This window comes from Gymnodraco acuticeps, unplaced genomic scaffold (genome assembly GCF_902827175.1).
Source record: "Gymnodraco acuticeps unplaced genomic scaffold, fGymAcu1.1, whole genome shotgun sequence".
NCBI classification, from domain to species: domain Eukaryota; kingdom Metazoa; phylum Chordata; class Actinopteri; order Perciformes; family Bathydraconidae; genus Gymnodraco; species Gymnodraco acuticeps.
In genome coordinates, this window is record NW_022990776.1 from 216,427 (window position 1) to 222,426 (window position 6,000).

General features: G+C 42.0%; 1 pseudogene; it reads right to left on the minus strand.

The window, feature by feature from the left end:
• Positions 1-733: 733 nt before the first annotated feature.
• Positions 734-2,363, minus strand: LOC117557025 (annotated as a pseudogene).
• Between the last annotated feature and the right edge of the window lie 3,637 nt (positions 2,364-6,000).

The window sequence follows — 6,000 nt, forward strand, 5'->3', positions numbered from 1 at the left end:
AACGAAACTTAAAGGAACAGTGAACAATATGCATGTCAATTCTGACGTTACGTCAACAGATGGCGCTGTTGGGATGGGATCTGTAATGGAAAAAAGGATTACCCAACACAAGGCCGAAAGAGTGGCGAAGTCCCTCCCCTTCCGGTGGAGCTCCATGGGACCTTATTTCGAAAAATTATGTATTGAAGTCAATGGAGAGACAAAGATTATCTTTCGATCCCGTTTGAATTGTGCCACGAATTACACATATGATGTTTGTCAATTTAAAAGATAATTTTGCAAGTCAAAAAAAAAAAATGTGTCGTAAAACTGTGAACACATTTGTTTGTGAAACGCTCAATGAACTACATCTCCGGTCTCGCAGAACAACACACGTCACCAAGATGGCCGTCACTACTGTCTTGTCAACAAAAGGATTGACTACCCTCACTATCACACCCAATGAAACACGTCCAGAAGAATGTCATGCAAAGCTGCCTGCCTTCCTTTGATTCTCTCTGAACTGCCTGGTCTTTTAATGTTTAATGTCAACCATTTCTGCAGATAGCATGAAGTAGAAGATCGGCGATCGCCGATGCTAGCGTTAGCATTTCTCCCCCGGGCTTAAATTATTATAGAATGATCACACCGGTGACAGTACTCTTCAAAGGGTTCACGAAATATGACTACTACTCTTACTGTTTAACATGTTGGGTTACTTAATGTTACTTCATATTAAGGCTAATAAAAATGACAAGGCTGTAATGCTAACTAACGTGCTAGCTACTAGCTAGGTAGCTAACTTGATCCAGCCACTCCTGGTCCTTTCATCAGACGGGAAGCGAAAGAACGAGCAAGACCCATTGCTGGTATGATAACATCCTGGTACTAAGCACACAGGCATCTTGTTAAAGTTATCTTATCTTAGCCAGCGCCATATAGATAGATTATATCTATATGGCGCTGATCTTAGCTATCTCTCAGTGGAGGAAAACAATTATGACATCACTTACGCACTCTGGGATTAGTAGTCTTTGTAGTTGCGTATTTTTCATAGTCTTATATTTCAACAGTTTTACGACAAATTGTGACATGGAAATTATTTTTTAAGATTGACAAACATCATATGTGTAACTCATGGCACTATTCAAACGGGATCGAAAGATATTTTCTCTCTCCATTGACTTCAATACATTATTTTTCCGAAATAAGGTCCCATGGAGCGGAAGTAGATGGGCGTGACTTCGCCGCTCTATAGATGGGAATTGTTTATTGTAAACTGTGAAAAAAACAAAATATGCTAATTGCGGCTCCTACACTCTTAAAACCACTATGGTTTTTCTCCTGAGTGAACACGAAGATGTGATTTGAGACACCTGATTAGTGAACGTTTTCCCACACTCTTCACACCAGTACGGTTTTTCTCCAGTATGAATACGTTGATGTGATTTGAGAGCACTTGATGTAGTGAACGTTTTCCCACACTCTTCACAGTACGGTTTTTCTCCAGTATGAATATTGATGTGATTTGAGAGCACTTGATGTAGTGAACGTTTTCCCACACTCTTCACACCAGTACGGTTTTTCTCCAGTATGAATACGGTGATGTTTTTAGATCACCTGATGTACTGAAAGTTGTCCCACACTCTTCACAGCTGTACGGTTTTTCTCCAGTGTGAATACGTTGATGTGATTTGAGATACTTGATGAGTGAACGTTTTCCCACACTCTTCACACCAGTACGGTTTTTCTCCAGTATGAATACGTGATGTTTTGAGATCACCTGATTAGTGAAAGTTGTCCCACACTCTTCACAGCTGTATGGTTTTTCTCCAGTGAATACGTTGATGTATTTGAGATTACCTGATTGAGTGAAAGTTGTCCCACACTCTTCACAGCTGTATGGTTTTTCTCCAGTATGAATATGTTGATGTGATTTGAGATGACTTGATCTAGTGAAAGTTTCCCACACTCTTCACAGCTGTACGGTTTTTCTCCAGTATGAATATGGTGATGTGATTTGAGATTACTTGATGTCGTGAAAGTTTTCCCACACTCTTCACAGCTGTACGGTTTTTCTCCTGTGTGAATATGCAGGTGGCGCTTTAAATTTCCAGATGTTGTAAAGGATTTGTCACATTGCTGACAGCTGTGACGTCTCTCTCTTCCTTTCGGTTTCTAGAACAGACGGACAGAGAAAGGGAGAAAGTCAATCTAAAAAGCATAAATACACAAGTTAATAAAAACTCACTTAAAGTGGACCTATCATGCTATATTTGAACAATATATTGTAGGGCCATACCTATATAAATATAGTTTTTTTTTCAAAATACCAAAAAGATCCTGCATTTTAGCCACGCCTCATTTCGCTCTATTTGCTCTTTCCAGCGCTGTTTTTACAGGGGGCTGATTCTGTGAGCTGCAGCTGACCACGCCACCCTGCAGCTGACCACGCCCCCCTGCAGGAGAGGGGAGCGTGCTCTGAGATCAGCTGCTGGGCTGCAACGGGGAGAAGAGGGGGAGAAAAAGAGATCTCCATCCTCCGTGTTTTATTCTTATAGAAGTAAGAAGAGAACTAATGGGGCAGAAACCCTCCTTTTTACGCAGCGGTCCAGACATAGACATCAAATGGCGACACATATTCAGTGTGCAGTTCCTTTGGCATTAGGGCAGGGATATCTAGATACTTTCCAAGGTTTGACATCATGAATTGTGCTACTTTTAAAGCAAGCAACGATGTTTTCAAATCTGTAATCAAAAAGCTCCTCAAAAACGCTATCGAAGCAGTTCCTGTCGTTGCTACGTTAGTTCAAACGGTAACAACGGACTATTTCTCTTAGCGGATGCATGTCAATTTAAATCAATACATACAACTAGGGATGCTCCGATCGATCGGTCACCGATCGAGATCGACCGATACTCACTCTCTGCCGATCGATCGGTGCTCTCTAAATATGCCGATCGCGAGAGCCGATCGCATGACGTAAAATACATTACACTTTTGTCTGTGTGCGGCAAAACAAGCTCGCCAAATGGCTTCACCGGTCTGGCATTATTTTAAGGTGTCCGAAAAAGACAGTAAAATAGCGTATGCAACGTGTGTGAAGTAGAAATCCTGCAGCTCCGCCCGCCGGACCGGTAAGCGGAGCGAAACACACAAAGTTAGACCTAACATACTCAGCTATTTTATCTACCTCTGAAACAAGCTAAACTAGTTATTATAAATATATGTATTCTTCCCTGTCACTCATTACTGGATCAGTGAGCTGCATGAGATACTGTATAGGAGAGAGAGAAGAGAGAGAGAGAGAGAGAAGAGAGAGAGAGAGAGAAGAGAGAGAGAGAGAGAGAGAGAGAGAGATATATATGAGAGGAGATAGCGCTTTCGCTATTTAATTAGATAAAGTAAGAAATCATTCCAATGTGTATAGGACAGTAAAAAAACCTTTTAAAAAAGGAGTTATAAATATGCATAAAGAAAAGAAAGAATAACTAGGTAACATAAGATAAGAATAAACAAGTTTAAATTATTTGTTATTGGTTGTGATCATATTCTAAAGATGATTGGAGTATTGAAAAGTATACAGTTCCCTTTCATCTGAGTGTTGAGAGCTGTGTCCATAAATTCATGTTGTGCTCAAAGTGCACCAGATTGATGAATGCCCCCGGACCCCACACAGAGGAGGCGAGGACCCCCCTAGAGGAGGTGAGGTCCCCCCTAGAGGAGGTGAGGACCCCCCTAGAGGAGGTGAGGACCCACATAGGGAGGTGAGGACCCTCATAGAGGAGGTGAGGACCCCCCTAGAGGAGGTGAGGACCCCCCAAGAGGAGGCGAGGACCCCCATAGAGGATGAGATAAAAGAAAGAAAAAAAGAGAGAAAAAAGTAGCCTCGGAGTCGAGGCTGATCCTCTTGCTGTATTCCTGTGTCTTGGATCCTCGATCCTGAGTTCTGGATTAAGTCGTGGACTTCGGGTCGGGGCTGAACCTGTCTCTGCGGTCCTGCCTTGGGTCTCGTCATGCTGCTTCCCTGATGGCTTCCACAGGATTGTAGCTGACATCCTCGTGGATTCATCTTCTTATTAAAGACACATGCATTTCCTAATATTTGGTCTATATGCTGTAAAATGTATTATCTCTTCGATTTACACACGGCATCTATTGCACGTCTGTCCATGCTTGGAGAGGGATCCCTCCTCTGTTGCTCTCCCTGAAGTTTCTCCCATGTTCCCTTTAAACTGTGGGTTTTCTCTGGAAGTGTTTCCTTGTACGATGTGAGGGTCTAAGGATAGAGGGTCTGAGGACAGAGGGTCTAAGGACAGAGGGTCTGAGGACAGAGGGTCTAAGGACAGAGGGTCTAAGGACAGAGGGTGTCGTTTTTCTCATACTGATATTCTGAACAATTTGTGCTGTTGTATTTGTTGTAAAGTGTCTCTACTGTAGGCTATTTTTATTATATGTACAGCACTTTGGTTCGACCAAAAATCGTTTATAAATGTGCTATATAAATAAAACTTGATTTGATTTGAGAGAGGGAGAGAGGAAAGAGAGCGGTTCCGCTCATTTCTCCCGTGTTATTATCCAAAGTGAATGTAAACTTGAATAATGTACATCATTTGAATGTAATAATTAAGTTGATTGTTGTTTGTGGGAGCTCCAGTGAATGAGCTGAGTTTTAAACATCACTTTAAATGGAAGATTCAAAGTGATGTTTAAATCTTCTATTTAGGCCCCGCCCACTCGATCGGATCGGCGATCGGTATCGGCCGATACTGATTCCAGCGATCGGCCCCGAAATTGGCGATCGGAGCATCCCTACATACTATTTTTTAAATCAATAAAATCATTTTCTAAATCCATAAAAGTATTTCAATTAATATTGGGAGTAATGTCGTTACTTTTTGAGAATGTGGCCGTGTGATAAGCGGGATAATGTGCAGCGACGCGGTCATTATAAATAACACCTTCATGCCGATCTAGAGCCCTCCGCTTTGCGTCGGGCTCCTGATCAGCCTGTCGGTGATCTTTTCCCCATAATGACCGCGTCGCTGCACATTATCCCTTACATATGATTATATAGAATCATTATTCATTTGTTTTAAAGCAGGAGGCGCAAACGCTTGTCTCGGGGAGGGAGAAAAAGAGCCACAGCGGAGAATAAACAGAACGGCAGCCATGGCAACCATGCAAGGGAAGTCTTCTTCGATGCTTTTGTGGCAGACTACAGCGCCACTTACAGGCCTGGCATATGTACTACAGCCTCTCCAGCGCTTTCGAGCGGCAATGGCCGGCCGTGGCATGATAGGTGGAGAATTGACCAATAACCGTAGCACCACTTTACTGAAGTCAGTAAAGTGTTCAAATCTGGATCAGTCTGTATCAGATCCGTTGCAGCCCCTTTTTTTAGAGATTTGGGTATGGAGGAAAATAGAGAGGGTTGTGTTTTCTGACACTTGGTGAGTTCCCTGGAACACCGGGGACACATATTCATGTATAAAAACGTACGAAAGTGCATTTTGCATGATAGGTCCCCTTTAATATAAACCTTGAGTTAACAAAATACTACTTATCAACTGTTTGTGTTTATTATATTTGATACAGTAATACAGCAATATTCTAACCAAAGTATATACCAGAGGTGGGGGACTCGAGTCACATGACTTGACTCGAGTCCAATGAGTTGACTTGCCTATTTTTTTACTTGAGACTTTCTTGACGAACATTGATAAAAGACTCGACTTGACTTCGACTTGACATTCATGACTTGAGACTTAGGCTTGAGACAGATGACTCGAAAGGACTTTACTTTTTAAAATAAAATATTTGCATTTGTTTTTGTATTGTACGAAGCCCCTAGAGGGCAATGAAAGAAAAAAAAGAGAGAGAAAGGAGAAAGTAGGAAGTGGAGCGCACAGGAGACAGCCGTTTCATTGCAGACTGTTATGTTTATGTGGGGAAATACATACATTATTTGAGATATGTTTCAAACTCGGACTTCATTTTAGGGACATTTCGGCCAGGGT